This window comes from Monodelphis domestica, chromosome 3, assembly GCF_027887165.1.
Source record: "Monodelphis domestica isolate mMonDom1 chromosome 3, mMonDom1.pri, whole genome shotgun sequence".
Lineage (NCBI taxonomy): Eukaryota > Metazoa > Chordata > Mammalia > Didelphimorphia > Didelphidae > Monodelphis > Monodelphis domestica.
Genome location: NC_077229.1, coordinates 155,982,350 through 156,006,357, shown reverse-complemented (window position 1 = coordinate 156,006,357; position 24,008 = coordinate 155,982,350). Strand labels below are relative to the sequence as shown.

Here is a 24,008-nt window from a genome sequence, read left to right as displayed (position 1 = left end):
AGGGAAATCAACTCTGAGAGGGAAGAACATTCAGATCCATTGGGATCTTGAATTCTATCTTACCCAACAAGGGTAAGGAGAAGGGAAAACCAAGGGGGGGGGGAGAGGGAGAACAAAAAGGGAGGGAAAGAGAGGGGGAAGGGGGAGGGAAGAAAAAGGGAGGTACTAAAAAGGGAAACATCAAGGAAGGGGACAAGGGGGACTGATTCAAAGTAAATCACTGGACTAAAAGGTAGAGCCGAAGAAGAAAAGGTTAGAATTAGGGAAGGCTATCAAAATGCCAGGGAGTCCACAAATGACAATCATAACTTTGAACGTGAATGGGATGAACTCACCAATAAAACGTAGACGAATAGCAGAATGGATTAGAATCCAAAACCATACCATATGTTGTCTTCAAGAAACACACATGAGGCGGGTTGACACCCACAAGGTCAGAATTAAAGGATGGAGTAAGACCTTCTGGGCTTCAACTGATAGAAAGAAGGCAGGAGTGGTAATCATGATATCTGATAAAGCCAATGCAAAAATAAAAAAAGACCTGATCAAAAGGGATAGGGAAGGTAATTATATTTTGTTAAAAGGGACTCTAGACAACGAGGAAATATCATTAATCAACATGTATGCACCAAATAATATAGCACCCAAATTTCTAATGGAGAAACTAGGAGAAATGAAGGAAGAAATAGACAATAAAACCATACTAGTGGGAGACTTAAACCAACCATTATCAAATTTAGATAAAACAAATCAAAAAATAAATAAGAAAGAGGTAAAAGAAGTGAATGAACTCTTAGAAAAATCAGAATTAATAGACATATGGAGAAAAATAAATAGGGATAAAAAGGAATACACCTTCTTCTCAGCACCACATGGCACATTCACAAAAATTAACCATACATTAGGTCACAGAAACATAGCACACAAATGCAAAAAAGCAGAAATAATGAATGTAGCCTTCTCAGATCACAAGGCAATAAAAATAATGATTAGCAATGGTACATGGAAAACCAAATCTAAAACCAATTGGAAATTAAACAATATGATACTCCAAAACCGTTTAGTTAAAGAAGAAATCATAGAAACAATTAATAATTTCATCGAGGAAAATGACAATGGCGAAACATCCTTTCAAACCTTTTGGGATGCAGCCAAAGCGGTAATCAGAGGCAAATTCATATCCCTGAATGCTTATATTAACAAACAAGGGAGAGCAGAGATCAATCAATTGGAAATGCAATTGAAAAAACTCGAAAGCGATCAAATTAAAAACCCCCAGCAGAAAACCAAATTAGAAATCCTAAAAATTCAGGGAGAGATTAATAAAATCGAAAGTGATAGAACTATTGATTTAATAAATAAGACAAGAAGCTGGTACTTTGAAAAAACAAACAAAATAGACAAAGTACTGGTCAATCTGATTAAAAAAAGGAAGGAAGAAAAGCAAATTCACAGCATTAAAGAAGAAAAGGGGGACAGCACCTCCAATGAGGAGGAAATTAAGGCAATCATTAGAAGTTACTTTGCCCAATTATATGGCAATAAATACACCAATTTAGGAGAAATGGATGAATATATACAAAAATACAAACTACCTAGACTAACAGAAGAGGAAATAGAATTCTTAAATAATCCCATATCAGAAATTGAAATCCATCAAGCCATCAAAGAACTTCCTAAGAAAAAATCCCCAGGGCCTGATGGATTCACCTGTGAATTCTATCAAACATTCAGAGAACAGTTAATCCCAATACTATACAAACTATTTGACATAATAAGCAAAGAGGGAGTTCTACCAAACTCCTTTTACGACACAAACATGGTACTGATTCCAAAACCAGGCAGGTCAAAAACAGAGAAAGAAAACTATAGGCCAAACTTCCTAATGAATATAGAGGCAAAAATCTTAAATAAGATACTAGCAAAAAGACTCCAGCAAGTGATCAGAAGGATCATTCACCATGATCAAGTAGGATTCCTACCAGGGATGCAGGGCTGGTTCAACATTAGGAAAACCATCCACATAATTGACCACATCAACAAGCAAACTAGCAAGAACCACATGATTATCTCAATAGATGCAGAAAAAGCCTTTGATAAAATACAACACCCATTCCTATTAAAAACACTAGAAAGCATAGGAATAGAAGGGTCATTCCTAAAAATAATAAACAGTATATATCTAAAACCAACAGCTAATATCATCTGCAATGGGGATAAACTAGATGCATTCCCAATAAGATCAGGAGTGAAACAAGGATGCCCATTATCACCTCTACTATTTGACATTGTACTAGAAACACTAGCAGTAGCAATTAGAGAAGATAAAGAAATTGAAGGCATCAGAATAGGCAAGGAGGAGACCAAGTTATCACTCTTTGCGGATGACATGATGGTCTACTTAAAGAATCCTAGAGATTCAACCAAAAAGCTAATTGAAATAATCAACAACTTTAGCAAAGTTGCAGGATACAAAATAAACCCACATAAATCATCAGCTTTTCTATATATCTCCAACACAGCTCAGCAGCAAGAACTAGAAAGAGAAATCCCATTCAAAATCACCTTAGACAAAATAAAATACCTAGGAATCTACCTCCCAAGACAAACACAGGAACTATATGAACACAACTACAAAACACTCGCCACACAACTAAAACTAGACTTGAACAAATGGAAAAACATTAACTGCTCATGGATAGGACGAGCCAATATAATAAAAATGACCATCCTACCCAAACTTATTTATCTATTTAGTGCCATACCCATTGAACTACCAAAATACTTCTTCACTGATTTAGAAAAAACCATAACAAAGTTCATTTGGAAGAACAAAAGATCAAGGATATCCAGGGAAATAATGAAAAAAAAAACACATATGATGGGGGCCTTGCAGTCCCTGACCTAAAACTATATTACAAAGCAGCAGTCATCAAAACAATTTGGTACTGGCTAAGAAACAGAAAGGAAGATCAGTGGAATAGACTGGGGGAAAGCGACCTCAGCAAGACAGTATACGATAAACCCAAAGATCCCAGCTTTTGGGACAAAAATCCACTATTCGATAAAAACTGCTGGGAAAATTGGAAGACAGTGTGGGAGAGATTAGGAATAGATCAACACCTCACACCCTACACCAAGATAAATTCAAAATGGGTGAGTGAATTAAACATAAAGAAGGAAACCATAAGTAAATTGGATAAACACAGAATAGTATACAAGTCAGACCTTTGGGAGGGGAAAGGCTTTAAAACCAAGCAAGATATAGAAAGAATCACAAAATGTAAAATAAATAATTTTGACTACATCAAACTAAAAAGCTTTTGTACAAAAAAAACCAATATAACTAAAATCAGAAGGGAAACAACAAATTGGGAAAAAATCTTCATAGAAACCTCTGACAAAGGTTTAATTACTCATATTTATAATGAGCTAAATCAATTGTACAAAAAATCAAGCCATTCTCCAATTGATAAATGGGCAAGGGAAATGGATAGGCAGTTCTCAGATAAAGAAATCAAAACTATTAACAAGGACATGAAGAAGTGTTCTACATCTCTTATAATCAGAGAGATGCAAATCAAAACAACTCTCAGGTATCACCTCACACCTAGCAGATTGGCTAACATAACAGCAAAGGAAAGTAATGAATGCTGGAGGGGATGTGGCAAAGTAGGGACATTAATTCATTGCTGGTGGAGTTGTGAATTGATCCAACCATTCTGGAGGGCAATTTGGAACTATGCCCAAAGGGCGACAAAAGAATATCTACCCTTTGACCCAGCCATAGCACTGCTGGGTCTGTACCCCAAAGAGATAATGGACACAAAGACTTGTACAAAAATATTCATAGCTGCGCTCTTTGTGGTGGCCCAAAACTGGAAAACGAGGGGATGCCCATCAATTGGGGAATGGCTGAACAAACTGTGGTATATGTTGGTGATGGAGTACTATTGTGCTAAAAGGAATAATAAAGCGGAGGAGTTCCATGGAGACTGGAACAACCTCCAGGAAGTGATGCAGAGCGAGAGGAGCAGAACCAGGAGAACATTGTACACAGAGACTAATACACTGTGGTATAATCGAACGTAATGGACTTCTCCATTAGTGGCGGTGTAATGTCCCTGAACAACTTGCAGGGATCCAGGAGAAAAAAACACCATTCATAAGCAAAGGATAAACTATGGGAGTGGAAACACCGAGAAAAAGCAACTGCCTGAATACAGAGGTTGAGGGGACATGACAGAGGATAGACTCTAAATGAACACTCTAATGCAAATACTATCAACAAAGCAATGGGTTCAAATCAAGAAAACATCTAATGCCCAGTGGACTTACGCGTCGGCTATGGGGGGTGGGGGGGAGGAAAAGAAAATGATCTATGTCTTTAACGAATAATGCTTGGAAATGATCAAATAAAATATATTTAAAAAAAAGAAAAATAATTTGTTTCAATAAATAGGCAAATATTGAGAAAATTTGTCACAGGAAACTTCTTTGATATATTTCTAACATCCAAGATATAAAATTTCTACAAGTAAATAAATAAGAGCTATGCATCAATAATTGAATGATTGAAAGATATGAGCAGATAATAAGAAAATTGAACCCATTAATAATATGAAATATACTCCATTATGAAAAATAAAATAAACTAAAATAGAAATATTTAAAATATTCCATCTTATTTTCATGAGTTTGTTAACATGAGAAAAATTTTAAAAATAACTATTTAAAGAATGTAGAAGGAACATAATAGCATTGGTAAAGTCTTAATTCATTCCACTATTCTGGAAACCAATTTGGAACTATAATCACACAAATCAGTAAGATATACTCTTTTGACTCAATGTGACTTCTATTTAGCATATACTTGCCAATGGGATAATTTCTATCAAAATATTCCTAGCAGCAGTTTCTTTTGCATCAATGAACTGGACAAAATATATGGTCATCAAATGGGATATGGATGAACATCTGTGGATCATTAAAGTAATGGAATTTTATTTTGCCAAAGAATTAATGTATGTGCCAATTCAAAGAAATATGTAAATACATATGACATTATTCGATGAAATAATGAAAATTGGGACAATAATTTAAACAACTAAAATAATAAAACATGGGGAATCTATTTTGAAATGTATCAGAACTCTGATAAAATCAACCAAAAATTATGACCGGGACTGAGATCAATATACTAGAGAGGAAATATAATTCCCACATGTTAACAAACATGTAATGTAATAGAGGTAAATGATTAGATATAAATTATATACCATGGTCATAAAACATGATTTGTTTTTCTTTACTAAATACACTTGTTACAATGAGCACTTCTATTTAGTACAACAGAGAGGAAAATATTTGGGTTAACAGGTAGTGCTTCACATGAAAAAGTATCAATAAAACATTTTAATATGTGTAACTAAAAACAGAAATGGAAAGGGATGCAAATAGAACAATTTCTGCTTCCTTTCAAAAATGATATTTTAAAGTTCTTTTTAAAGTTATAGATAATAGAAGTTCATTTCTTTGAAAATCCTCTTTGCTGCTTATATTTGTACCTTTAGATGTTTTTATTTGTTGGTGATTAAGTTCCCCTTAAAAAGACAATTTAAAAGAAGTTTCCTTTGTAAGATGTTATGAACAGTTCCTAAAAATTGCCTCCAGGCAGAAAAACAAAAATACATTTCTTCAATTGTTAGATGTACATTCAAATAAAAATACAGAAAATGCAGCACACAAAGGAATTCTTCAACAATCAAGAAACATAAAAATAGAATATGAAATAGCATTGTCAAATTATGAGAAAGAAATGCTTAGTTCCAGCACCAAAAACAAAATGCACATAAATAGATGAGCTCTTTCTCACACACAATGAGTAAACAAAAAAATCATTGTGTTGTGTCCTAGAATTTAACACATATCACCAAATTACTTCATGTTAGAAGACTAGAATCCCTAGAAATTAAAGGAATTCTTATGATTATTCAATGAAATATTCTATACACAGTGCCACTCTATGATCCATATTGATTATACTATTAGCAATTCTAAAAAATGTCAAAATAATCAAGAAGTTTTTATTAAAAATCTGCTCTTTACTGGTCATTGCTCTAAGGTTGGGTGATATAAAAAGGCAAAGGATAGTCACTGTTCTCAAGGATCTCGTGGTCTATTGGGGGAGAAAATGTGGAAATAACTCTGTATAAACCTGAGAGAGGAAGAGAGACATAAAGAGAAGCAAAGACAGAGACAGAAAAATAGATATATCTAAGATAGAAAATTATAGATATAGATATACAAATATCTATACCTATCTATGTAAAATGAATTGAAGATAATCAAAGACAGATGGTACTATCATTAAAAGAGATTAGAAAAAGAACTCTTGAAGACGATGAGATTTAAGCTGAAACATGAGAGAAGCCAATAAGATCAGGGAGACCGAGCAATGGAGATAAGGAGGATGAAATTTCCAGACATAGGGAAGAGTAGGTGAAAATTCCTAAATAAATTGTGTCGCTGGATCACAGAATACATGGTAGGGAGGCACAGGGACATGAATAAGTTGTAAAGTGACTACAAAATTAGGGAAGAATATAGTTTTGAAGATCTTTGAATAGAAATAAGATTTTATATTTCATCTTGAAAGTGATAGACTGGATTTTATTGACTATAAGCATGACAATGTCAGTACTGTGACTTAGGGTCAATTTGACAATTGATTCAGAGTTGAATTAGAGAGAGAAAAAAATGAGGCAAGGTTAACAACCAGAATTCTAGCTATGAAGTGATCAAGGCTAGCACCATTTTGGATGCACTGGTTACAGAGAAGAGGGAGAGAAGAGAAATGTTACAAAAGTGGAACTAACATGACTCAGCAGCAGACTGTATTTGGGGTTTGAAGAAGAAAGTTAGGAACCTAGGATAATGTGTTGTTAATAAAAATGAAATACCAGGAAGACATTTCAACCTTACAAAGTAATAGGAAAGTTAGTTAGAAGGGAGGGTATGAGGAAAATATATTCAGTTTAGTTTGAATGTGTAGAGTTTAACACATCTAAAGAATATCCAGTTCATGGTATATAATAAGAAATGAGAGACTTCCAGGTAAACATGGCTGCAATCTAGATGCCACACGCTTCCTCTCCCCCCGCACCGAACAAAATAGACTATATCAAAGGAGCATAAAAATCACCTTTGGAGGAATAGAAGGACTCCCCAGTACCACACAGAGGTGAAGGTATGTGGGGCATGAACATTTCCACACTATAATAAGAAAGAGGAAAAGCTTGCACAGAAATGTGAACTGAGGTGCCCTTCCACTCCACCTCCCCCACCAAACAAGAGTGAGTTACCGAAGGGCTCACTGGGACAGTGAGTGAGTGGGGAACTTCTCTGTCTGGGGGGGGGCACTCCAGGGTCTTGGGATATGGGGACTGCCAGGAAACAACTTCTCAGGGGGGGTTAACAAAAGAATCCTGTGCTGATCACAGGGGGCCCACGGAGCTGTACTCGGGGCAGTTGCGCTGAGCATCAGGGCAGAGCTAAACAACAGGGGTGGACCACACGTTGATTATCTGGGTGGAGCTGAACACCTGGGCAGTTGGGCTGTGATCAGGGGCCCCGCGCTCTAAGAAACCTTGGAGGATGGTAAGAACTAGTCTGAGGCAATCTAAATTCACAGAAAACCCACCCAGATCACCCAGACCCCACACCAAAAAGGAAAGGGGAATAAAACCACCAAAGGGATGGCTCACATGGCCCAAAATCAAGCATCCAAGAAGAAAGGGGAAAAGGTGACTATTAAAAACATTTATGGTAGAAGTACCCAAGGAAAAGAAGCGAATGAGGAGGAAATCCAAAAAAAAAATCAGTACATGCCTCCCAAAATGGAAACTATCAACAAGCTCTGGAAGATCTCAAACTGGAGCTTACCCAAAAGATAGAAACCTTCTGTAAAGAAAAATGGGAGAAAGAGATCAGTAGTCTGATAAATAAGACTACTCAATTGGAGAAAGAGCTGGAAGCATCCAATAGAAGGGCAGACAAAGCTGAAAAGCAAAACCAGTCCCTAATGACCAGAATTAAGCAACTGGAAGAAAGTGAGATCATAAAACAGCAAGAATCAAGAAAGCAAAGCCAAAAAATTAATGAATTAGAACAAAACATAAAATATCTCATTGAAAAGGTCAAAGACTTGGAAAACAGAGGAAGAAGAGACAACCTCTGAATTATTGGTCTCCCAGAAAAACCAGAGATAAACAATAACCTCGATGTTATTCTACAGGAGATTATAGAAGAAAATTGCCCACATGTTCTGGAGCAAGGGAGTGAAATAGAAATAGAAAGGCTTCATAGAACACCCTCTATACTAAATCCCCAAAAGACAACCCCCCAGGAATATAATCACCAAATTCAAGAGCTTCCAAGAAAAGGAGAAAATCTTACAAGAAGACAAGAAAAGGAGCTTCAGATATAGGGGGGCTCCCATAATGCTCACACATGACTTAGCAGCTAACACACTAAGAGACCGCAAAGCACGGAACATGATATTTAGAAAGGCAAGAGAGCTGGGTCTCCAACCAAGAATCAAATACCAAGCAAAACTGACTATACACTACCAGGGGAAAGTATGGGCATTCAACAAAATAGAAGATTTCCAAGCATTTGTTAGGACCAGAACTTAGCGGAAAGTTTTATATCCAAACACAGAAAGCAAGAGAAACATGAAAAGGTAAATATGAAAGAAAGGGAAAAGGAGATAAATCTTATCTTTTTCTATAAGTCAAACTCTCTTCTATAAGGACTACATTTACATCAAATTATATATATTAATACTTGGGGAAAATGTTTTGTGTAACTCTAAAAAATTGTATGCATCATGAGAGTAGTTAGAAGAAACATGCATAGGGAATGTTTGGGGCATTAAGAAGATTTGGTGAAAGTGGGGGAAAATAAAGGAAAAGGGAGTTGGGGAACCGTCGATAATACTAAGATTTATTTCAAGAAATGGGATGGGGGACTTAATAGAATAACCTTCCCTATATAAAGATACACATGGGAAGGGTAGGGGAAGAACTCTCATATGAGAAGGAGAGGAAGAGAGCGTGAAGTGGAATTACTTAAACCTTACTCTCAGTGAAATCAAATCTCAGAGGGAAGAACATCTAGATCCAGTGGGATCCTGAATTCTATTTTATCCAACAGGGCAAGAAAGAAAGGGAAATTAAGGAGGGGGAGAGGGGAGGGAGTATAAAAAGGAAGGGAAGGAGAGGGGGAGGGGAAGGGAGCATAAAAATGGAGGGGCTATAAAGGAAAGCATATCAAGGGAGGGGACAAGGGGGACTGACCTAAAGTAAATCACTGGTTCAAAAGGATATAGTTAAAGAAGAAAGGTCAGAACAAGGGGAAGATATCAAAATGCCAGCGAATCCACAAGTGACAATCATAACTTTGAATGTGAATGGGATGAACTCACCCATAAAACATAGACAAATAGCAGATTGGATTAGAACCCAAAAACCTACCATTTGTTGTCTTCAAGAAACACATATGAGGTGGGTTGATACACACAAGGTTAGAATTAAAGGTTGGAGTAAGACTTTTTGGGCATCAACTGATGGAAAGAAGGCAGGAGTTGCAATCATGATATCTGACAATTCCAAAGCAAAAATAAAAAAAGACCTGATCGAAATGGATAGGGAAGGTAAATATATTCTGTTAAAAGGGAGTATAGACAATGAGGAAATATCACTAATAAACATGTATGCAACAAATAGTATATCATCCAAATTTTTAATGGAGAAACTAGCAGAATTGAAGGAGGAAATAGACAGTAAAACCATATTAGTGGGAGACTTGAACCAACCACTATCAAATTTAGATAAATCGAACCAAAAAATAAACAAGAAAGAGGTAAATGAGTTGAATGAAATCTTAGAAAAATTAGAGTTAATAGACATATGGAGAAAAAATAGGGACAAAAAGGATTACACCTTCTTTTCAGGACCACAAGGCACATTCAGAAAAATAGATCATACGCTAGGTCACAGAAACATGGCACTGAAATGCAGAAGAGCAGAAATAATAAATGCAGCCTTTTTAGATCACAAGGTGATAAAAATATTGATCAGTAAGGGGAGCCAAATCAAAAATTAATTGGAAATTAAATAATGATATTCCAAAATCGGTTAGTTAGAGAAGAAATCATAGAAACAAATAATAATTACATTATGGAAAATGACAACATCGAGACATCGTTTCAAACCTTATGGGATGTAGCCAAGGTAGTACTTAGAGGAAAATTCATAACCCTGAGTGCATATATTAACAAATTAGGGAGGACAGAGATCAATGAATTGGAAATGCAAATCAAAAAACTTGACAATGAACAAATTAAAACCCCCAGAAGAAAACCAAAGTAGAGAGCCTAAAACTTAAGAGAGAAATTAATAAAATCGAAAGTGATAGAACTATTGAGCTAATGAAAAAGACTAGAAGCTGGTACTTTGAAAAAACAGACAAAATAGACAAAGTACTGGTCAATCTAATTATAAAAGGAAAGAAGAAAGGCAAATTAACAGGATCAAGGATGAAAAGGGGGATCTCACCTCCAACGAAGAGGAAATTAAGGCAATCATTAAAAACTACTTTGCCCAACTATATGGCAATAAATATACCAACCTAGGTGATACGGATGAATATTTACATAAATATAAATTGCCTAGAGTAACAGAAGAAGAAATAGATTTCTTAAATAATCCCATATCAGAAACAGAAATCCAACAGGCCATCAAAGAACTTCCTAAGAAAAAATCCCCAGGGCCTGACAGATTCATACTGGCTATGTGATCCTGGGTAAGTAATTTAACTTTCCATGGATACCAGGTAAAACTCTAGGACTATAATATATAACAATACTAAATAATATCTTTTTGACAGATTTGCGTAACTATATTAGAAAAATATACTTCAGTGTTAGATGTCTAAACAAATTATATTACAATGATTTGAAAATATAATAATGATAATAGCTAACATTTATTTTATATTTACATTTTCTATTATACATATATAACAAAGTTCTGCTCCTAATTCAAGAGGAAATTGAGGCTGATGAAGTTGATTGATTTTTTAGTGGTCACTAATAGAGTGTCAAAATCAATATTCAAATAAACTTCACCATATTCTCTTTATATAGTGAAGGTACAACATATAAAGAAGAATGTTACATTAATGGCTAGGTAGAAATCTTAATGATATTTACATTATTTACATTTTATCTTTATTTACATTATCTCTTCACACAGATATAGACCTATACATTATATAGCTCTAGATAATTTTTATTAGATATAAAATAAAAAATATATCTTTTAATTATAGTAAGTAAACATATTAAAAAGTTATTATATATAAAAGGAATTGATATATCCTGCCATCTATTTAAAAATAGAATTTTAAACTGGTTATTTTGGGGGATGGGTAGCATATATGTGTTTTCAGTTGCTAAAAGGAAGAGGTCTCTGGATTCCTTCCAAATGTGAAAGAAGAAAAAAAAATCAGTAATAGTATTTAAAAAAAAGTTTTTATTTAGAAGATAAGCATGTTGTTGACATCTGAAAAGCATAATTTATATCTTTTTCCCCCTTTTTTAGCCCTAACTTCATTTGAAGTGGAAAATGATGAATGAGAGAATCACAGAAGCTTGCTAGAAGAGAGTCTTCTGGATTTGCTGTACACAATACACCATGGCTTGATATTTCAAGAACTATGAAAAATAAAAATGTGACAATCCTTTTAAAAAATGTACCATTGCCTATATCAGATGGAGAGAGAATGCAGATCAACATGATTTCCTCTTCTTTTTCCTTATATCTTTCTAATAGCATTAGGCAAAGTGTATATATACAAGTGAGTGAACAAATATTTTCATTCAATAACAAATCATCAAACTCATCAGATCATTAAATTGATCATTTTATTTAAGGTCAGTCTTGTCATTTTGTCTATGACAATTAAATTAGATTGAGAGAAAATCACATTAGGTTACATCGATACACAAATAGATTTGCTGTCTAATGAGGGGAGAGATGTCTAAATTTAGTCTAAATTTAGTAGTAGTCTAAATTTAGACATCCAACTTTGAAAAATTATGTTTCTATTCATAAGGAATGATAATATTTAAATACGTCAAAGACTAGTAATTGCATCAGTGTAAATTTTTCCTAATATAATTTAACCACTTATCAAGTATTTCTTATATTTACCAGACACTGTCCTTACCAATGCATATTATGTTTGATTGTCACAATTTAGAAGGAACTTTTCCTAAATTATAGAGGTAAAAAAAATAAATTGTAGAATGAAGGAACTTTAAAATCTGAAAGGTTCTCAGTGGTAATCTATTCCAAGGGAAAAAAAATCTTATTCCTCCTCAACATTTAAGGTCTTCAAATACATTCTTGTTTTATCTTCCAGAATTAAGTTTTTAGTCCCATTTTTGTCCAAAGTATGTATATAGTTTTTTGACATTACTTCCTTGATTGTTGCTGTTGGTTTAGGTAAAGAATGAAAAGAAGGCAGAGAAGATGAAAAATGAGGAGGAAAAGGAATAAAGAGTTTTCTATAAAATGAATATAAAATGGTTTTTTGAGTTCAGACAATATAGATATCATATTGAGTTTGACATAGGAATATGAAAATATAATTGTAATGTATGCAATATATTATATAATAGGTATATGTTAATATGTATATGTGAAAAAATTGTTCAAGAGAAACTTGAACAAAACTCAATGTGTATAACTATTAGCATGAGATATAAAAGCAAATATAAAGATATTGAAGAAAAGAAAAGAGATAAGTATAAGAAAGAGAAATAAAAACAATGCCTCATTTAGAAACAATAATGGGACAGAGGAAAAATAATGTTTGACTTCTTAATGAGCTAACACAAAAGTTTGTAAGATCAAGTTGACCAGGAATGTCATCTAAAGAAAAACAAAGCAAAAGGAAACCATGGAAATGAAGATTACAAATTTAACCCTTTTTTGAGGGGAAACAAACAAAAATATTTTTAAAAAAAGAAAATGAATATGCATGAGTTGTGATTTAAAAAAAAAACAATATAAGAAGGACCAATGGATTTCTTTTGATGATATTCATGTACTTTTCTTTACCTTTTTCTTTCTTTCTTTTCTTCTTCCTTTCTTTTTTCTTTCCTTCTTTCCTTCTTCCTTTTTTTCTTTCCTTCTTTCTTTCTTCCTTTTCTTCCTTTGCTTTCTTTCTTTCTTTTCTTCCTTTGCTTTCTTTCTTTTCTTCCTTTGCTTGCTTGCTTTCTTTCTTTCTTTCTTTCTTTCTTTCTTTCTTTCTTTCTTTCTTTCTTTCCTTCTTTTCTTCTTTCTTTCCTTCTTTTCTTCTTTCTTTCTTTCTTTCTTTCTTTCTTTCTTTTCTTCTTTCTTTCTTTCTTTCTTTCCTTCTTTCTTTATTTCTTTCTTTCTTTCTTCCTCCCTCCCCCTCATTTCTCTTATCCACTGAAACATAGAAGAAAGGAATAATATGAAAAACTTAGTCAACTTATTTATTTCCTTGATCGAAAAATAATTCAACATGATGAATTATTTTCCTTTTTTTTATCTGGGTTACAATAATTTAAAAAAGGAAGAGGGAAAATAAAATAAAATTATGGGATAGATACAATATCACTTTTCTCCCTGTGTTATGATTAATAACAGAGAGATTAATTTTGGGGAAAGAATACAAATTTATCAATTATATCAGGATTATTAGTTACAGCAGCTTCATAGATCTCCATGATTTTCTCCTGACCAGGGATGATTATCTAAATTGGGGCAGATAGTTTAATAAGTAGATTATCAGAGTTCATTATTCTCCCTTTCTCTTGAATATCCCAAGACATTTTTAAAAGGTGATGGATAATTAAGGGGTAGTTCATTGAAGATGAGGGTCTTCTGGGTAAACATGGAAGCAGTCTAGATGCAGAACTCTTCCTCTCCTAACCACCTACCAATATAGACTACATCAAAAGGCTAAAAAATCCAAATTCATATAAATGAAAGGACTCTACAATAAGGTAGAGCATTGAAGGTACATAGAATTTGGGCATTTCCACACTATAAGGGGGTGAAAACCCAACACCAAAATGGGAGTTGATCAACCCTTCCCCACCCCACCTACAGAGTCAGAGTCAATGTGTTAAAATCAGTGAATAAGCAAGGGGCAGCTCTAGAGCAAGTGAGAAGCACCTCTAGGTCCCTAGCAGCTAAGACCACCAAAGACCTACCCCTGAGAGCAGCTAGACCTGAAACCCCAGCAGGCTGAGGAGAACAGACCTTGAGCACCTGCCAGGAGATAGCACAGAGAAGGGCAGCAAACAGTAGAAGCTTCAGAGACTTGAGAGGCGGCCTCAGGCAAAAGCATTGCTCCTTAGCTCTATACATAGAAAACCTGCCATCTTCATTCAGATTTCAGACTAGAAAGGGAAGTAAAAACTATGATAGTGATGGAAAACAGTGCCAAGGAAAAACAACTTCCCAACACCAAGAAAAACAAGAAGAAGCAATTGATCCTGGATAACTTTTATGGAGGAAAAATCCAGACTACAAAGGAAATAGGAGAATATGGAATACAAATAAATGCACCAAAATCTTCCCAAAAGATGGAATTTGGCCACAAGCTCTTGAAGAATTTTAATCTGAGTTTATTAAAAAGATTGCCTTCTGGCAAGAAAAATGGAAAATAGTTCAAAAGGAAAGTAGCAGTTTAAAGGAGAAGAATGCCCAATTGGAGAAACACCTAGAATCCACAAAAAGCAAGATAGAACAAACCAAAAAGGAAAACCAGGCTTTAAAGACCAGAATTACACAATTGGAAGACAATGATTTTGCAAAGCAGCAATAATTAGTAAAGTAAAGTCAAAAGATTGACAAAATAGAATACATAAAAAATTTCTCCTGACAAGATGGCAGATCAGAAAAATCAGTCTTAAAAAGACAATTTGAGAATCATTGGTCTACCTGAAAGCCCAGAAATAAACATAAATCTTGACATCATACTACAAGAAATTATCCAAGAAAACTGCCCTGATGTTCTTGAATAAGGGGGAAAAATAGACATTGAAAGAGTTCATAGAACACCCTCTACACTAAATCTTCAAAAGACAATCCTCAGGAATGTAATTGCCAAATTCAAGAGCTTTCAAGCTAAGGAGAAAATTTTACAAGAAGCCAACAAGAGACAATTCAGATATCAAGGAGCACCAATCAGGATTATACAAGATCTGGCAGCTTCCACACTAAAGATCCAAAAGGCTTGGAATATGATATTCAGAAAGAAAAAAGAATTGGGTCTTCAAACAAGGATCACCTACCAATAAAAACTGTCTATATACTTCTAGGGGAAAGTATGGGCATTCAACAAAATAGAAGATTTCCAAATATTTGTAAAGAAAATACCAGAAGTATATGAAAAGTTTGATATTCAAACCCAAAAATCAAGAGAAAAATGAAAATGTAAATGAGAAAGAGAGGGGAAAGGAGAATTTTTTTAATTTAAAAATTTGTCATTAACAGCTTCAATAAGATCAAATTTTTTATATTAATATATGGGGAAAATGTTATTTGTTACTGTCAAAAATTATATTCACAATTATAATAAATAGATGAATCATTCACTGAAAGAGATTAGGGTAGTAAGTGGCATAAGATGATATGCAAAAAAAAAGACAGTGGGGAAGATAAAATGGCACCAAGAGAAAGTTGATGAAATAATATGAATAGGATAACTTATATCACACAAAGATGCACATGGGAAGGGGAGCAGAAGAATACTAGTATAAGAAGGAGAAGAAGAGAGTGCTAACAGGTAATAGTTAAACCTTACTCTCAGAGAAATCAATTCTGAGAGGGAAGAATATCTAGATCAATTGGGGTATTCCCTACAGGGAAAGTGAGAAGGTAAAAGTAAAGGGGTGGGGTGGGGCAGGGAGTACAAAAAGAAAGGAAAGAGGGCAGAGGGAACTTAGCAGACGATAAAAAATAAGAAGAGAACAAAAAGGGAGAGGAAAGCATATTAAGGGTAGGGATCAGGGGGACTGACTAAAAGCAAACCACTGGCTTAAAAGGATATAGCAAAATTAAAAAGGACTGAATTAGGAGAGGATATAAAAATATTGGGAAATACACAGCTCGTAATCATTACTCTGAATGGTAATGGAATTAACTCACCCATAGAAGTCAAGCAAATAGCATAGTGGATTAGAAATAAAAATCCTACCATATCTTGTCTACAAGAAATGCATAAGAGAAAGGTAGACACACATATGGTAAAGGTAAACTGATGGAGCAAAATCTACAGGGCATCAACTGAGAAAAAGAAGGCAGGTATTGAAATTATGATATCTGACAAAGCCATAGTAAAACTAGATCTAGTTAAAAGAGATATGAAAGGTAATTATATCCTGATAAAAGACAGTATGAACAACGAGGAAATATCAGTACTCAACATTTATGCACCAAATGGCATAGCATCCAAATTTCTAAAGGAGAAACTAGTGGAGCTCAAGAATAAAATGGATAGGAAAACTATACTAGTGGGAGACCTGAACCTTCCTCTATCAGAACTAGATAAATCAAACCAAAAAATTAATATGAAAGAGGTAAGAGAAGTGAATGAAGTCTTAGAAAAATTAGTTAGTATATATGTGGAGAAAAATAAATAGGGACAAAAAGTAATACACCTCCCTTTCAGCAGCACATGGTACATTCACAAAGTTTGACTATGTACTGGGGCATAAAAACATTGCAAACAAGTGTAAAGGAGAAGAAATGATAAATTTAAACTTTTCATATCTCAATTCAATGAAAATAATAATTAGTAAGTACATGGAGAAGAAAATCAAAAATTATTTGGAAATTAACTTATATGGTTCTCTCCAAAATTAGTTAGTTAAAGAAGAAATCGTGGAAACAATTAAAATTTCATTGAAGAAAATAACAATGTTGAGACATCTTTTCAAAATCTATGTGATGCAGTCAAAACAGTACTTAGGGGGAAATTTATATCCTTGAGTTCATATATTAACAAATTATGGAGGGCAGAGGTCAATGAATTGGGCATACAAATTAAAAAAAAACTAGAAAGTGAACAAATAAAAATCCTCAGATGAAAACTAAATTAGAGATCTTAAAATTAAAGGAGAAATTAATAAAATTGAAATTCAAAGACCTCTTCATTTAATAAATAAGATTAGAAGCTGGTACTTTGAAAAAAAATGAACAAAATAGACAAAGTACTGGTCAATCTAATTTAAAAAAGGAAAGAAGAAAACCAAATTAATCGTATCACAGATGATAAGGGAGACCTCACCTCTAATGAAGAGGAAATTAAAGCAATCATTAAAAACTTTTATGCCCAGTTATATGGCAATAAATATGGCAAACTAGGTGATATGGATGACTTTAAAAATGTAAATTGCCTAGATTAATGGAAAAAGAAATAGAAAATCTAAAAAAAAAATCAGACAAAGAAATTGAACAAGACATCAAAGAACCCCCTTACAAAAAATCCCCAGGATGAGATGGAATCACAAATGAATTCTATCAAACATTCAAAGAAATACTAATCCCAATACTATACAAAGGATTTGACATAATAAGCAAAGAAAGAGTTCTACCAAATTCCTTTTATGGCATGAATATGCTACTAATTCCAAAGCCAGGAATGTCAAAAACAGAGAAAAATAACTGTAGACAAATCTCCTTAATGAACATAGATGCAAAAATCTTAAATACAATACTAGCAAAAACACTCCAGCAAGTGATCACAAGGGTTATTCATTATGATTAGTTGGGATTTATACCAGGAATGCAAGGATGGTTCAATATTAGGAAAACCATTCACATAATTGACCACATCAACAAGCAAAACAAAGAAAAATCACATTATTAACTCAATAAATGCAGAAAAAGCCTTCGAGAAAATACATTTCCTATTGAAAACCCTTGAAATTATAGGAATAGAAGGCCTTTCCTAAAAATTAAAAACAGTATATATCTAAAACCATCAGCAACCATCATCTGCAATAAAGATAATCTAGAAGCCTTCCCAATAAGATCAGGAGTAAAACAAGGATGCCCATTATCACCTCTTTTATTTAACATTGTACGAGAAACACTAGCAGTATCAATTAGAGATGAAAAAGAAATTGATGGTATTAAAATAGGCAATGAGGAGACCAAGCTGTCACTCTTTGAAGATAATATGATGGTCTACTTAAAGAATCATAACAAATCAATTAAAAAGCAAGTAAAAATAATCAACAACATTAGCAAAGTTGCAGGATACAAAATAAACCCACAAAAGGCATCAGCATTTCCATATATTTCCAACACATCTCAGGAGCAAGAATTAGAAAGAGAAATTCCATTTAAAATCACCCTAGATAATATTAAATACATATGAATCTATCTGCTAAGACAAACACAGAAACTATATGAACATGACCACAAAACACTTTCCACAAAATTAAAACCAGATCTAAATAATTGGGAAAAAACATTAATTGCTTGTGGGTAAGAAAACCTGACATAATAAAAATGACCATCCTACCCAAACTTATTTATTATTTAGTGCCATACTGTGATTTTTAGATTTTCTCCATCTTACTTAGTCTAGCACCCAGGAATGTCCACACTCAAACTACACTGTCATGTGCTAGCAAGTGACAAATCAGAAACAACTTACTATCTCCTGGGCCGTCCTAAGCCAAGATTGAGCCAGCATTGGCACATGTGCAATGCAGGAAGTGATGTAGAGAACTGCTTTTGGGGTTCTCATCACTTCCTGTGAGGAGGCTAGGCACCAGTTCAATCCTGGAACTCGAGCCAGGAGGAGCTCCTTCAGACTGCTTCCTTGAGATGGTCAAGTGGTGAGTGATAAGACTGACTCCTTTTTCCCTTGGCTCTCAGGGGAGGCCCCCTTGACCAAGGCCTTGAACTCCTGCCTGGCTCAGCCTGAGGTAGAGCAGTTTAAATTAACTCCTTTTCCTCTCTCTCTTTTCTTCATTTCTTCCTCCTATTATAATTAAAACACTATAAAATCCCATTCTGACTTGAGTGTTTCATTGCAATTTAAGAAATTAAATCCTTGGCAACCAATAATTTTTATATTCAGTCTCAACCCAAAATTTACCCATTACAATACCCACCAAACTACCAAAAAACTTTTTTCTACAGAATTACAAAAAAAAAAAAGTTAATTTGGAAGAATAAAAGATTAAAGATAACCAGGGAAATAATGAAAAAAAATATGAAGGAAGGGGGCCTAGCAGTAACAAATCTCAAATGATACTATAAAGCAGTGGTCATTAAAACAATAAGGTCCTTAAATAAGAGACAGAATGGAGCATCAGTGGAATAAACTTGGGATAATTGACCTCAGCAAGGCAATCTATGACAAACCCAAAGATCCCAACATTTTGGGGGGAAATCCATTATTTGACAAAAAAAAACTGTTGGGAAAATTGGAATACAGTATGAAACAGATTGGTTTGGATCAACATCTCACACCATACACCAGTTAAATTCAGAATGGGTGAATGACTTGAATATAAAGAAGGAAACTATAAGCAAATTGGGTAAACACAGAATAGTATACATGTCAGATCTTTGGGAAAGGAAAAATTTGAAGACCAAGCAAGTGTTAGTAAAAAATTGCAAAATATAAAATAAATACATTTGATCACATTAAATTAAAAAAGGTTTTGTATAAACAAAACCAATGCAACCAAAATTAGAAGGAAAGCAAAAAAATTGGGGAAAAAATCTTTATGACAAAAATCTCTGACAAAGGTCTAATTACTCAAGTTTATAGGAGCTAAATCAAAATCAAGTACTTCATTCCCCAATTGATAAATGGGCAAGCCACATGTATAGGCAATTTTCAGATGAAGAAATCAAAACTATTATTAAGCGCATGAAAAAGTTTACTAAATCTCTTGTAATCAGAAAGATGCAAATCAAAACAACCCTGAGATATCACCTCATACCTAGCAGATTGGCTAACATGACAGCAAAAGAAAATAATGAATATTGGAGTGGATGTGGAATAGTTGGGATATTAATGCATTGCTGGTGGAGTTGTGAATTGATCTAATCATTCTGGAGGGCAATTTGGAACTATGCCCAAAGGGCACTCAAAGACTTTCTGCCCTTTGACCCAACCATAGCACTGCTGGGTTTGTACCCCACCTATATAAAAAGGGAAAAGACTTGTACAAGAATATTCATAGCTGTACTCTTTGTGGTGGCCAAAAAAAATTGGAAAATGAGGGGATGCCCTTCAATTGGGAAATGGCTGCACAAATTATGTTACATGTTTGTGATGGAATACTATTGTGCTCAAAGGAATAATGAAGTGGAGGAATTCCATGTGAACTGGAATGCCCTCCCAGAATTGATACAGAGTGAGAGGAGTAAAACCAGGAAGACATTATACACAGAGACTGAAAAACTGTGGTACAATCAAATGTAATAGACTTCTCCTTTAGTGGCAATGCAGTGATCCTGAACAACTTGGAGGGATTTACAAGAAATAACACTATCCACATTCAGAGGAAAAAATGTGGGAGTAGGAACACAGAAGAAAACAACTGCTTGAATGCATGGGTTGAGGGGATATGGTTGGGTATATAGACTCTAAATGAACATTATAGTACAAACACCAACAACATGGAAATTTTTATCAAGGACACATGTAATACACAGTGAAATTGCATGTCAACTATGGGAAGGGTGGAGGTAGAGGAGGAAGGAAAATAACATGATTCTTGTAACCAAGAAATAATGCTCTAAATTAACTAAATAATTTAATTTAAATAAAAAAGAACTTTCTATATTTCATGAGTTGACCTTCAGTAGAGGATTTTAGTTTGTTGAATGCTTCAATATCCCAATCCCAATATCTGGCAACATATAAAATCTATGCTGGGTGTTTTGGACATGTTGGACATCCAGTTTGATATATCTGAAAGGCATTTGGAGATGTGAAAATGGAGCTCACCAGAGAGGTTAGTGCAGGATAGGTAAATTTGAGAATCATCAATATAGAGATGGTATTTAAATCCATGGGAACTGATGAATTCATCAAGTAAACTAGTAGAGAGGTAAAAGAGAAGAGGAGCCAGGCAGAACTTTGGGTAATGATCCAGTATGATCTGGATGAGGATCCAGCAAAGGAGACAGAGAAGGAGCCATCAGTTAAGTAGTTAGAAAACCAGGAGAGAGTTTTGCCTTGTAACTCTATTCAGAAGAGAGTAGCAAGTGTGAGAATGAGTCAAAGGCCATTGAAAGAAGTGGATTGAATCACTTCTAATGATGTTCTCTTGGACTAGCTGTGGCACAACAGGTGAGATTTCTTCAGAGAATTCAGAAAATAATGACTAAAGAATCATTGACAAGTCAAACAGATGATGAAAACAAAGATGGAAGAAAACATGTTACTTCTTCCCTCACCAATGATGAAGTGGAGGAATTTAGAGCATATTTCAATGAGAAAATGTCTATCCTCAAGAAAGGAGAGAAGAAATATGGAAAAAAAGACAAACAGAACCCAGCAAATGCTCTTGGTAAAGAAGAAAATGGGGATGAAGAAAAGGAACTTGAGGAAGAAATTAGAGAAAAGAAGGTAGAAAAAGTAAATGGGTCTGAAGTACAAGTTCTTTCAGCTACCAATGAGACTTCAAAAGATAAAGTGATTTCTGTACAGTCTTTAGATGGAGATGAAGAGGATGAAGATGGTCATGATGCTGACTTCTTTAGAATGAAATGACATAATGTATTTGGATTGGACCTTAAAGAAACCACTATACAGAAGAAACCATCTAATTCTAGCATCAAGAAAAAAGAAACCAAAGTGACAGAAGCAAAAGAAAAGTGATGAAGAGGAAGTTTAAAGTAAACACAAAAGTCATCTTTACTGAATATGGGGAGTTAGTTCAGCAGTAGCCACCTATACAGAAATCCATTGTGAACAAAACCAAGGAAGAGGATGAAGGACCTGGCATCAATTTAATGAAAGAAAAGACTGCAAGAAGAGGACAAATTTGACAAAGAAGAATACAAAAAGAAAATTAGAGCAAAGCATAGGGAAAAACGGCTTAAAGAGAAGGAATCCAAAAGAGAAACAAGAAAGAAACAAGTAAAGGCTCAAGATGAAGAGGAGGAAGCCTTTCTCAATTGGAGTGATGACAATAGTGAATTTGATCCAAGCATACTCCCAGATCCTGATAAGCACAGAAGCCATGAACAGACATCTGATGATGATATGGGAGATGAAGAGGGTGAAACAAGGAATATGGGAGGAATGAGGAAAAGGAACAGAAATGCTGGTAAAGAAGAGATGATTTTGAGTCATAAGTCAAAAAAGACCAAGTGGGAAACTGTGGAACCATTGGATACAGACCTTTCTTTGGCATGTAAAGGATAATTTTAGCATTGTGACTTAAAATGTAAAAGTTAAATGGTCGCCAGGGAAAATCCCAAATAATAAAATACCCATGTCAGCTGGAAATTGATGGTGATTTAATTGATATAGTGGAGGAGATTAAGAAGAAGGAAGAAGGAAAAAGAGTAGGATTTCTCCCAACGGGCTAGTACTGGGCAGGAAAATTAGGAGATCTAGAAAGTAAGGTTTTGGAGTGTGAAGGAGGAAGGAATCAACCTGAACTCCAAAAGGGCTTAGCCAAGATGCCTGAAACTGAATCAGTTCAAGGGAAAACTCACCGCCAAACCCAGACAAATAACTGCCACCACTCCAAGATGTCTGAACACCTCGCACGTATATGATGTATTTGATGAGTGGTATTTAATGAGTTTTGAAATCTTTGAACCAGCATGAAATTCTTCTGAGTTAACACATTTATAAGTGGGAAGTTTTGGGGAGTTTTCCATGTTTTTTCTGGAGTTCTGAATTTTTTGTTGAAACTTTAATATAAATCCCAATCTTGCTAGAGATACAGCCATTTCTATGTATTATTAGACTGTTATCATCCATTTGCATAGGTTGAATATTGCCAACAATAAAGAAGGTATTATAATGGAAAAAAAAAAGCTATCCTGGATTTTCCTTCCTCTACTCATGGCTAGGTTTCATTGGAAATCCTAATCCTTGTTAAAGTGAATTATGGAATAGCAGAAAAATTCTCTCTCTCATAATAATTTAGCAATTACTTGCTAATTACAGAAGCTTTCCTGTTGTTACATTAGTTATCAGTACATTAAAGGTGATACAACATTTTTAAATAAAGAAAAAAAGAACCAGAAAAAGCTCAGAAAAAGACACAAAAAGGACAGTTTTATTTTCATTGTGCTAAATTTAATATATAATTTATTATGTATTATATTAAAATATGTTTATGTATTGTATTAAAATATAAGGTTATATCTTCATATAATTCTGTTTCTCATTGTATTGAAATATTCATGCATTATGTTGCTCATTAATTTTGTAATAAAAATAAAATTTTGTAAAAATATAAAATAAAGGTTTAAACTATATTGTATCTGAAGTCCTTTATTAATTCAAATTTATGCCAAACAAAAACAATATAAATCAAAAGGTTCTCTGTGAGTGACATCCATAAAAACAATGTTGACAGTAAAGTGTTGAACAAATGACTGAGGTATGTGGATTTATTCATAGAAATGTAGGGTTTTATGATTACAATATAAACCCATGACATTGCTATAAAAATTGAAGAAAAGTCATCTTTAATAATTTCCATTTTATTAAATAATTTCACTTTTCAAGGAAAAATGTTGAAATTGCAACTAATTGTTACATGCAGCAAAAGATGTAGTACTTGTGGAATAACCTATGGAAGACATAGTCAGGATCAAAATTATAATTGAAAAGTTCTCCATCCTTCACTAATTAACTAATGAGAAGTCTTTTTGCTACAAATTCCAACTCTAAGGATC

The 24,008-nt window shown here is 34.1% G+C and overlaps 1 pseudogene; it reads left to right on the top strand.

The window, feature by feature from the left end:
• Nucleotides 1-21,411: 21,411 nt before the first annotated feature.
• Nucleotides 21,412-22,516, top strand: LOC103106698 (probable ATP-dependent RNA helicase DDX10; annotated as a pseudogene).
• The last annotated feature ends 1,492 nt before the right edge of the window (nucleotides 22,517-24,008 follow it).